Source organism: Pyxicephalus adspersus, chromosome 4 (genome assembly GCF_032062135.1).
Source record: "Pyxicephalus adspersus chromosome 4, UCB_Pads_2.0, whole genome shotgun sequence".
Lineage (NCBI taxonomy): Eukaryota > Metazoa > Chordata > Amphibia > Anura > Pyxicephalidae > Pyxicephalus > Pyxicephalus adspersus.
Genome location: NC_092861.1, coordinates 8,586,294 through 8,598,865, shown reverse-complemented (window position 1 = coordinate 8,598,865; position 12,572 = coordinate 8,586,294).

The window sequence follows — 12,572 nt, the reverse complement described above, 5'->3', positions numbered from 1 at the left end:
ACGTGAAGCCCAGGAGTTATTGCTCCAGACAGGGGACAGACATGGGCCCACGTGACCAAAACCAAGTGGCATATCCTCCACCTGGAAACTGGTTCAGATATACAGTATTATCATTTACTTTGATTTATATATTATACAGGACTCTACAAAGTCATATCACAATAGGGATCAAAAGTTTACTAGCCAGTGAGCCATCATTGTAGCTGGGTGAAAGTTCTTTACCACTCAGTCATCTGGTGGTAAATGTACTTTTTAAAATAAGGTCAAATTGTTTAAAAGTTCATTGTTCACTAGAACACTGTACAAAATGTGTTGTCCTTGTTAAAAATTCACTTCTGTTGTATATAAAATCTCCTAATATCCCTGTACCTCCAGTGAAAGATTAAACTGTATGTAAATCATAGCAGAGAACTTCCCCTATTATCTCCTTTTTTAATAGTAGAATACATTTACCTTTCACCTATACATATATATACCTTTCACAGTGTTTAGTTACACAGCAACTGTTAAATAATTGTAATAAACAAAACAAAATGTCTATCTTGGCTCAAACCCAATGGGCTGTGTTCTGCTTCTGTTGGCTCAACTATATTGCATCCATTTCTATTCTGTAAATCATGGAACACGTTTCCTTATATTATACTGAATGAGAAGGGAAGGTTTTCAAAAGTTCAGCCCTAGGGTCACAATTTTGCTACTCCGTGGTAAAGAGATCACAAAAATTTCAAGTGACTGTAATAATCTCATAAAAGACAAATAAATTATATCCACATGAATATACCTTAATAGGAATAAAATAATCTACAGTGACTATAAATCCAAATGTCACAATTCATTTATCATAAAAAAACAATTGATGCCAATTTATATATTAAATCACCTTGACCATAAAGTTTTCATTAATCTATCTTGTTTCTAATTACAAGACTGCTGTAGTAAGGCTAGTCCCTTGACAATATCTAGACATCTTATCAATGCCTATAAACTTTAGGAAACTTGGATCAATATTGTGTACCTCAAAAAAATAAAAGGATACATTATGTCTTTAATCCTTTTATTTATTTATAATATACTAACCGATCTAAACATTAAGATTCCTAATCGTGCAACCCACATTTTGTAATCTGCACGGACCAAAAGTCATGTAAGTCAGTTCTTTTCCGGGCCCCACACAGTATAAATTGATCTTTAGCCCCATGCACATAACAAACAGACATTGGATTACTGTTGCTGGAAAGGTTTTTGCTGATCATTTAACACAGCATTATCTTTAGTATGACAGAACTCTAGGGAGTTTGTGTTGGTCACTCATGTACCTTTTATTTCAGTACTTGACAAAGAGCCTGATTTAATAAAGCGCTCCAAGGCTGGAGAGAATACACTTTCACTAGTGAAGCTAGGTGATTAAGAAAACCTGGAATGGATTTCTTCAATGTCATTTGCTATTTGCTAGCAAATGCTTTGAATCCTGGACCACACCCATCCCAGGTTTGTTGGATCATCCAGCTTCACTGGAGAAAGTGTATTCTCTCCAGCCTGGGAGAGCTTTAATAAATCAGGGCCACAAGGAAAGTTCTTTACAGCTTTCAGACTCCAGCTGCTCATTATCATATCTGTTGTCCTAATTGCCAGAAGAACAATTCAGTCTCTGTCCATTAGACACTCCTCTGCTCTTCTGTATACATTGAATCATTAGCAAGAAGGCCTTAAATAAGATTACCAGTGGCAGTTCAATTTATCAGACCATACAGTTACAATGGCACCTGGGGAGGAAAAGGGGGGGGGCAGTTTTCCAATACAGAAGAAAAAGCTTTATTTATTATAATGTTAATGAAAACCTATCCCATGCCATGGGATGGGTGCATAGAGCACCACAGACCTCTAGTAAGTAGGAGGCATAAATATGGCCACAACATTGACCATTTGTCTTTAGGTCATGCAGGTTAAATTGCATTGTCTCTGTTGGCTACTAATGGAAACACACAGCTCATCACAAGATGAGGAGTTCTGTTTTATCCAGGTTGAGTTTTAGAGACCTGTCTGAAAGGGGTCTGAGACACTACATTTTGTTGCCTGAGAAACTCTATTTTGTTTTATATTCTAGTTTTTAGTTATGAGAGCTTAGTTATGAGAACTAAATGTATTCCTTGGTTGTTTAGACTATATGTGTATAAACCTGATCTTCTGCCGAATGGAATGTCCTTGTTAATTCTCAGATAATGTCGATTGTTTATGAATAACAAGGTGTTTTGTATGTGTCTGAAATTATGTCGCTAAATAGTTTCCTTTTAGAATACATATATTAGTGAATTTCCATCTAATAAATGAGCATGCGCAACAGCATATTATTATGGTATATAAACTAATGTTTGTTATAATAAAGTTGGAGTTTGCTTGATACCATACAAGTGTATGCGTCAATGAGGGGCACTGGGATGGTGAGAGATCACAGAGGAATAGAGCCAAAAAACCTGCAGATACTTTCATTGTCAGCCATCCATGATATGATAATATGAGTAATTTAGTGTTTTCTGTACCACATCATGGATTATGATGGAGTAATATTCATTATAAAAATAACAATACGCTATGACTTTGTCAGTATAGTAGAATTATAAAGTAAGAAGTAATGTTCTACAGGTGAGCTTCTACAGTATGTTGAGCGCTAATGTAGAACCAAGAGAGTTCTATGTCTTCAACATACGCGGAACAGGTATAGCTGTCAATGGTCAACTCAAAACAACCAGTAAACGGTGCTCTGAATTAAGGAAAAGCCACAAACGTTCGCTCTACTGCAAAACAACTTAGAATACATGAACGGTTTTCCCAGTGTTTAGCTTCAGTCTTTAAAAGTCCATGTCTGAAATGTCCATGCATTCGAATAGGCTAATCCACACTATGACATGTTTTTGAGTGTTTTAGGATGATGCTTTTTTTAAAAATGTCAAATTCCAGGAAAGCATGCCTATTGATTTCAGTGTGGGGGGGGGTATTCCAGCATTTTCCTGCTTTATAAACACTTAAAATGTCAATAAGCGCTCCCTTTCAAATCAATGGAGGCTTTTAGAAGCATTTGTAGCAGGGCTTTGGAATCTGGAAGCCCCCATACTCATTTCCTGAAAGGGTCAAAAATATGTGTAAAAAAAAGACAACACTTTAATGTTAAAGTATTCTTATTAGATGTTTGTGTTTTTTACAGGTTATCCCACAATGAAAGGATGATTCCCAGGGCTGCATTCTTATCATGAGCACAGCCTGATAGTGTGGGATCCCCAGACACTAGAGGCAAATGAGGACAAGTCTCCCTATTCACCTCTAGCACTGAATGGATGAGAAAAGGGGAACCCTGATCATGCTTAAGCGGTCATTAGGGGTTTCCCTTTTCTTAGCCAATCAACAGGGATCCGGAGGTGTTGCAGCATACGCTCTGCACCCATGTGGGTACAGGGCACGTTTCCCTTTACTTAGCCATTCAGCGCTAAAGGTGAATTGGGAGCCTTGTTCTCATTTGCCCTCTTTTTACATTTAAAGGGTTTTATGTAGCCCTGTACTCATTCATTGAAAGGGTTAAAAGTAAAATGTGTGTAAACATTTCTAGGAAAGCTTTAAAATTTTAAATAGTCCGTGTAAACCTAATATCTTAACAGACAATGCTGTGTATATTGTGTATGCAGTAACTTAATGGGGCTGGAACATAACGTTTTACCCAATAGATTGTGCAGTGTTCTATGGCGTCTACAGGACTTTTAATGTTTTTAATGCTACAAAATGTCTTTAAAAAAACCCAAAAGGAAAGAGAGTAAGACTTGATGGACGTTTCACACGTGTAAACGTTCCTAGTGCGATTATATGTTTTTATTCACTTTAATTAGCGTTTTAAAGCTTGCCTTGAAAACGCCTAGGCAGTTTTTTCGCATCTTCACCACTATTTCCCACGTTTTTAACATGTTTCTGTTTTAAGTGCCTAAAACGCAGGAAAACCTGGGAATGTCCCATTGAAATCAATTGAAGTGTTTTCCCGCTTATTGCGGTGTTTTCCGGTGTCTTCCCGGTGGAAGCAGTAAACTGCTAAAGCAAATCTGAACAGAGCCTAAATGTTTATAGAGCTGCCAAGTAATCATTACCTGATATGTGCCTGCAGTAATTGTTAGTAGTGCTGCAAGGTAGCGTTTGACCTATAGATGGCGCTGTGTATATTGTTTCTGCATTAATATCTTACTAATAGAAAAGGTGTTAATGCTCACAGACTAAATGAGTCACCAAAAAAGTAAGGGGGTTTAGTGGCAAATTAACACATTTAAAATATTTATAGTAAATAAATGGAAAGCTTATAAATAAACATAAGCAGCATCCCCATTTAATGTACAGCTGCGTATTGTGCTGTCACTATAGGAATCCTGTTTATTATTATTATTAATAATAATAATAATAATAATATTAAACATTTGTTTATGTACAAACCTATCTTTTCTTTACAATAAAGAGGGTGGTGAAACATTTTTGGTGACATTTTATCTGTGAACACAAACTTCTGCTCGCTGTTTAGAGATATGCCATGTAACATTTAACCGATAGATGGCGCTGCACGATTTCTATTCACACTGAAGCTGAATTTTAAAACTCGGATGCACATTTTTTTTAAATTACATTAACAGATTGCATTATTTGCCTAATCTATGTAACACCCAAAATGTTTAATTATCATAAAGAGATTAGCAGCAGGGATTTCTCTGGATATTCCAGTATTCCTGGAAGGTGGTTGAAGGGGCTGGAAGGTTGAGGCAGACAGGAAAACTGCTCAGTCCTAGGCTACATTCAGACAAGTGCTTGTCAACCACTCCTGAGTACATTTTTAAACTACTAGCATTTTTGACAGGCATTTGAGAGGATTTGCCGAAAAACTGGTAGTCTTTGGAAGCAGTTGGACTGGCTGTACACTCTTAGATGCTGCTGAAAGCATTTCAAATACTGCACTGCAACCAAACGCCTGTACAGAAAGGAAGTTATGTGACTCAAGTTCATTTTATAGATAACAAATGTGTTCAGACTTAATGTCAAGGCTGCAAGTATCAGCTATGGAGAAATCTTACCATGTATGTCTGTTTTAGACAGTACTCACATATGACTATATCAGCTTTAATTTAGCTATAAAGCTTCCAGATGGGCTTTAACCCCCTAGACATGAAATTCAGAAATGTGGTAACAGCATTTATCTCCCAGCACAAACTCTGCTGCCACCACCTTCACCAAGCCACCTATGCTGCCTTTCTGACTCTGATTCGTACAATCCCACACCTGGAACTCATCTATCAAGTCTTGCTACAACACCTAGTAGCATTGCTGCTCACATGGACCTCACATTGTTATTTGTGTTCCTGTGATTTACCATTATCTGTTACAATGTACCTGATTTACTAAAGCTCTTAGGCTGAAGAAGATACTCTTTCATTGGTGAAGCTGGATGATCCAGCAAAACTGGAATGGATTTTTTCAAAGTTTCTTCCTAATGTATTGAATCCTGAGCCAGATCCATTCCATGTTTGCTAGATTACCCAGTTTCACTGATGAAAGTGTATCCTCTCTGACCTTGGAGAGCTTTAATAAACCAGGTCCAATGTATCATTCACCCTGTACTCTGCTTGTTCTATTCCCTCTCCTCCTCCCCAGTCTGTTAACTCCTTATCTGCCTGTTCCTTCACTCTCCTGCTTTATCTGTACTCCTGCACCTTTTTTTGAATCCAACCTTTTACCAGTAAACACCCTTCTAACCTCTAACCTCTGACCGATTTCTGAAACTCAGCCTGGATGAAACCAAACTCATTCATCCTTCCCACTGCTCCTCTTCCAATGCATCTCTTTGTAGTTCTCTTCATTGGCTTCCATTTCACCTTAGAATCAAATTCAAGTTCCTGTCCTTTGCCTTCAAATCCCCCCACGGTCCATTATGTACTGCAAAATATTATTTAACCAATAAATGATAAGTGCTTGTTGGCTGTTACATTGCTCCGAGCTACGATCAACCAATAGATGGCGCTGCACAATTTCTATTCACTCAGCTGAGCACCTATTCATTCACACAGATATTTGGGACAGCACAGACTTTGAATTTTAAAGCTCAGTTGCACAATTTTTTACTACATTATGCATTATATGCCTAATCTGTGTAACACCCAGAGATGTTTAATTATCCTAAAGAGATTAGCAGCAGGAATTTATCTCAGAGCAGTATGTATGGAAGTTGATTAAAGGGACTGGGAAGTTGAGGCAGACAAGAAAACTGCTCAGTCTTAGGCTGCATTCAGACAAGTGCATTCAGAGAGCCAACCTCTCCTGAGTACACATTATAAACCACTAGCATTTTTGACAGGCGTTTGTGAGGGTTTGCCGGAAAAACTGGAAGTCTATGGAAGCGGTTGGAATGGCTGACCATCTGGAGATGCTGCTGCGTTACACCAACCCCCCTGCAAATGTGCCTGGCTGCTTTTCTAACCACACGTGAGGTAGCAATGCACCTGGCTGCCCTTTGTTCCTTATCAGGGCCACCAGTGCACCTGGCTGTTTTTTTTAACCACAGCAGGGCTACAAATGTATCTGGCTTCCCTCTGTCCAACATCTAGCCTACCAATGCACCTGGCTGTCTTATGTTACTAAACTGGGCTTACCATTGCACTTGGCTGCTTCTTGTTCCTCTCCTGGACTACCAATGCGCTTGGCTGCCTTTCTAACCAAATATGGGCTAGCAATTCACTCTCCTGCCCTTTGTTGGTTATCCAGCCAAAAAAAAGCACCTGATACTATATCTGACTGCAAATACTCCTGGTTACTACACCAAAGGACTAAATCCCCATTATTATGATGACCCCCCCATCCCCACCACCACTCCCACGTTCTCTTCCTTCTCTGTTGGGAAGAAATGTTCTTTATTATCCATCCATGCTTTCACTATTACATATGAGGGGTCAGATTGGTCTCACATATCTGGAAAGGATTAGGTAAATCATCTGTGCTATGTCCAGGGGTGCAGCCATTATCACCTAGGACTACTTCCTGTCCTGAGACCTGGGACACTTTGCAGGCTTCTGAACACTGCTATAAAAAAAACACCTAAAATCTTCTGTTCAGACATTGTTATGCTGGTGTAATCTCCTTCCTGTAGATGTTGGCAGAGGCAGCAGATGCTCCTTGAAGCTACAAGAAGAGCCTGGATCACAGCAAGATAACACTATACCGATATTTAATATCTGAAAGCCCATTTTAATAAGGAGGTCATCAAATGTTTGCCCACCAACACCCTGGGTACATAAAGAGCAGTAATATCATGTCTTTACTGTTAAAAACTTTCTGTTTAAATTAAGCTAAAAAAAATTGAAAAAGAAAGCCTTTGGAAACACCCAAAAACATCCGTTAAGCTTTTGCAAATGCCACTAGGCAAGTGGAGGAAGTAAACGCTGCTAAAGCAAATCTGAACACAGCCTATATGTTATAGAGCTTTTCCTGATAGCTGTTTAGAGAGCTGCTAATGTAACATTTAACCGATAGATGGCGTTGCATGATGCGCGATTTTACTATTCTGTACTGCAAAATATTATTTATCCAATAAATGGTAATAAGTGCTTATTGGCTGTTACATTGCGCCATACTACGATTACCCAATAAATGGCGCTGCACAATTTCTGTTCACCCTGCTGAGCACCCTATTCGTTCACACAGATAGTTGGGACAGCACAGACTTTGCATTTTAAACCCAGACATTTACTTAATCACATTAACAAATTGCATTATATGCCTAATCTGTGTAATACACAGAGATGTTTAATTATCCTAAGTAGATCATCATCTAGAGCTGCCCCAACTCTCTGGAATGGCCTTTCTAGCCCTATTCAGCTTGCTCCTACTTTCTACCCATTTAAAAGAGCACTCAAGACCCATTTTTTTCAAACTTACCCGTTTTCTTCTGTCTTTTGAAACCATCACTACTTCCCTCCACTACATATCTCCCCTCCTATTGTGCGTTACTTCCCCCACCTCCTAGATTGTAAGCTCTACAGGGCAGGGTCCTCTCCTCCTCCTGTGTCACTGTCTGTATTTGTCTGTCATTTGCAACCCCTATTTAATGTACAGCGCTGTGTAATATGTTGCGCTACATAAATCCTGTTTATTAATAATAATAATAATAATAATAATAATAATAATATTAATATCAATAATAATCTACATCTTGAGTGTACAACATGGTCAAAATGCTGCATATATGAAGTGAAATGTCACCCTCGTGATGGCCTTGCAGGTGTTGATGCAGGGAGGCCAGGCTTGGAAGAGGTACTGCAACACAGGAAGGATTTCGCTGCGGAGTACCATTGTCTTTTCTTGAATGGTAAGGTCTCCGAGGCTCTAGAGGCCAAATTTCTGCTTCATTTTTGACAGCCTCTTTCTCAAGACTTCAGGGCTGCTCCTTCCTTCTCAAACCAGACGCCAAGGATCTTGATGAAGCCTGGTTGGCTGTTGAAGGGGGTGGACGCAGAGGAAGGCAGGTACCAATTCTCGAAGAGCATGGCTTCCGACTTCCCGCAGATGATTTTTGTCACGGAAGTTTGGCTGAAGTCTTTGCAGATCTGGACAAGCACGTCGATAGCACAGCCTTCCAGCCTTTCACCAGCACTGTACTATGGATATCAAGGAACATTGGTTGAAGGCCTTCTCCTGGTCCAGGCTGACCAGGGCAGCGTGGATGTTGCGGGTTCTGGATGTAGTGGACGGTGTCTCTGACCAGTGCGAGGCTGTCCGCAATCCTGCATCCTGGGATTCCCCAGGTCTGGTCCAGGTGGATGAACTGTCCGATAACCTTCTTTAGCAGAAGGCTAGGATCATGTAATCCACGTTGGATTATGTAATCCACGTTGAGGAGAGAGATGGGATGCCGGTTCTTGAGGTCGCATTTCTCGCCCTTCCGCTTGTACAAGTTGGTGATCATGCCTTCCCTGAGCGATGGCGGCATTATGCCCTCCACCACCATCTCCTCGTACAGTTCGAGTAGGTCCGGGCTTACAAGATTCCACAGCACTACATAGAGCTCCGCTGGGAGACTGTTGCAACCCAGGGTCCTACCTCGCCTAAAGGATTTAGGGGCAGAGGACAGCTCCTCCAAAGTTGAGTCCTCAGGGTCTAGAAAAGCTCCAGCGGCTCATTCTTTTCAGGGGAGGCATACACGTTGATGAGCCTAACGGGCTCTCCTGCCCACGAACCGTTTATGACCAGAAGTCGGCCATAGACGAGCTCATGGACAGCGTCAAGCGTGAAACGCCTCCCCTGATCAAAATTGCTACACCTGCTGACTTACAATTGTCACCCTCAGACCAGTAAGAGGGACCCTGGGTCCACTGGGAGGACGGATGACTGTATCTCCTAGAGGGGGGAGGGCACACTCCTGCAACATGACAATGTCACCCGGTTGAGTGTCCACGAAGCTACAGTACGAAGAGTACAGTCTGCCTTCTGACGGGGTCTCTTATGCACCTCACATTGATGGATGGATTTTGGCCGGGTGGCCTGGGTGGGGGCCTGGGCGGTGGGGGACTGGGCTGTGTGGGGCCTGGGGGTGGAGAAGGTGGGTCTGGGAGGAGCAGGTGGGGAAGCGGGTTGCCCTCGGGCATCTGGGGGTCTATGCTCACCTGGCTGGTCCCCCTCTGTTGTCATGTCCCGGTTGGTTGCTGTTCATGTCCCAACTGGTCCTGTGCCTCTGAATACCTCCGGATAGGAACGGGTCCTTTTGGGGCACTCACGGTATTAGCATTAATTGGGATCAAAAGTTTACTAGCCAGTGAGCCATCATTTTAGCTGGGTGAAAGTTCTTTACCACTCACTCAGTCATCTGGTGGTAAATGTACTTTTTAAAATAAGATCAAATTGTTTTAAAGTTCATTGTTCACTAGAACACTGTACAGAGATACAAACTGTGTTGACCTTGTTTAAAATTCACTTCTTTTGTATAAAAAATCTCCTAATATCGCTGTAGCACCAGTGAATGATTAAACTGTATATAAATCATATCAGAGAACTTCCCCTATTATCTCCCTTTTTGGTCGATTACAATTACCTTTCACATATATACATATATATATACCTTTCATATATATACATTACATATACTTTTCACGGTGTTTAGTTACACAGCAACTGTTAAATAATTGTAAAACAAAGTGTCTATCTAGGCTCAAACCCAATGGGCTGTGTTCTGCTTCTGTTGGCTCAACTATATTGCACCCATTTCTATTCTGTAAATCATGGAACACTTTCCCCTATATTATACTGAATGAGAAGGGAAGGTTTTCAAAAGTTCAGCCCTAGGGTCAACAATTTTGCTACTCCGTGGTAAAGAGTGACTGTAATAATCTCATAAAAGACAAATAAATTATATCCACACGAATATAACTAAATAGGAATAAAATAATCTACATTGACTATAAATCCAAATGCCACAATTCATTTATCATCAAAAAAACAATTGATTTCAATTTCTATATTAAATCACCTTGACCATAAGGTGTTCATTAATCTATCTTGTTTCGAATTACAAGACTGCCCTAGTAAGGTTAGTCCCTTGCCAGTATCTAGAGATCTTATCGATGCCTATAAACTTTAGTAAACTTGGATGAATATTGTGTACCTCCAATAAATGAGAGCATACATTATGTCTTCAATCCTTTTATTTATTTATAATATACTCACTAATCCTAACATTAAGATTCCTAATCATGCGACCCACATATTGTAATCTGCACGGACCAAAAGATAAACTACATGTAAAGATCTGCACGTGATAAAATCTTTTTTTGTAAATATGTACTGTGTTATTAAACTCAAAAATGTATGTTTTGTTATGTATTTGTTTTCATGTACGTCGGTTCTTTTCAGGTTCCCACACAGTAGAAACTGGTCTTTATCCCCATGCAGACAACAAATAGACATTGGATTACTTTGGCTGGAAATGTTTTTGCTGATTTTTTAATACAGCATTATCTTTAGTATAACAGAACTCTAAAGCTGCGTACACACTTCCAATTTTTATCTTTGGAAATGAACGACGAACGAACGACGAACGATCGATTGGTCAAAAATCGTTCATAAAAAAAGTAACCAACGACGCCGACGAACGAGAATAGTCGCTGGAAATGAACGACAGGACCGGCGGATCGGATTGGACGACGATCGTTTACCATCTATCGTGTGTACGGTCGTTCATTGATCGTCCATGGTCTGAGCATGCGTGATGAACGAACGTTCGTTCACTTCCTGTCGTGCACCTCACTTCCTGTATCGCTCAAACGATCGCATCTATTGTGTGTACAATATCTGCGAACGATCGTGTCGTTATCTGCATGTACAGGATCGGTGCTATACGATCGTTCGCCGATATCGTCGATATTGTAGACCTGTAACTTACATAAATATGTCCGAAGAGGGTTCTAGTAAATATCATGAATATAAAAAATGTTTGAAACACACACTCATGTAAAAAACAAAATACTTTTAATAAAATTAAAATACACAAAAATCAGCCTAAGGAAGAATACATAAATAAATGAAAAATACTGAAAATGCGATAATTCGGTATACTGTATAGTAATATATTTTTCTAAAACACCTCCCTAGTGTCCATCACATACCTATAGACAAAAACCACATAAATATATTTTCTATTATTTTGTATTGGATTGAATACAAACTCCTGTATCCAATCCAATACAAAATGAGAGTTTGAATTTACCAATTACATACTTTGTATTTATTTTTAATTATTTTGTATTGGATTGGATACAGGAGTTTGTATTCAATCCAATACAAAATGTGTTTGGATGACTTTCAGTTTGAATTTCCGACGTCATCGCAGAGGGACACGCACGGAGGGAGAAGAAGCCGGCTGGCTTCTTCTTCCCGGAGAGGACACCCGACGCTGGAGGATGACGCTGGAACACGACCGATGGATGATCACAGCGGGACCGGGTAAGTGATCGATAAACCCGAACTTTTCTCACTGTACCCGTGATCGATAAACCCGAACTTTTCTCACTGTATGAAAATACAGTGAGAAAAGTTCGGGTTTATCGATCACTTACCCGGTCCCGCTGTGATCGTTCGGGTTTATCGATAATTGTAACTTTTTGAAGCCCGTACCAAGGTCGGGCTTAACGGTCGGGTGGGTAAAAACAGTCCGTGTAAACCTAATATCTTAACAGACAATGTTGTGTATATTGTGTCTGCAGTAACTTGTGATAAAGCTGCAAGATAATGTTTTAACCAATAGATGGCGCAGTGTTCTATGGCGTCTACAGGGCTTGTAATGTTTTTAATGCTACAATATGTCTTTAAAAAAAAACCAATGGAAAGAGAGTAAGACTAAAGCTGCGTACACACTTGCAATTTTTGTCGTTGGAAAGGATCTTTCACGATCCTTTCCAACGACAAAGGACCGCACGATGCATGAACAATGCTGTACATACAGCACCGTTCTTGCTCTATGGAGAGGGGAGGGGGAGAGCGATGGAGCGGCACCCTGCTGCGCGCTCTCCCCTTCC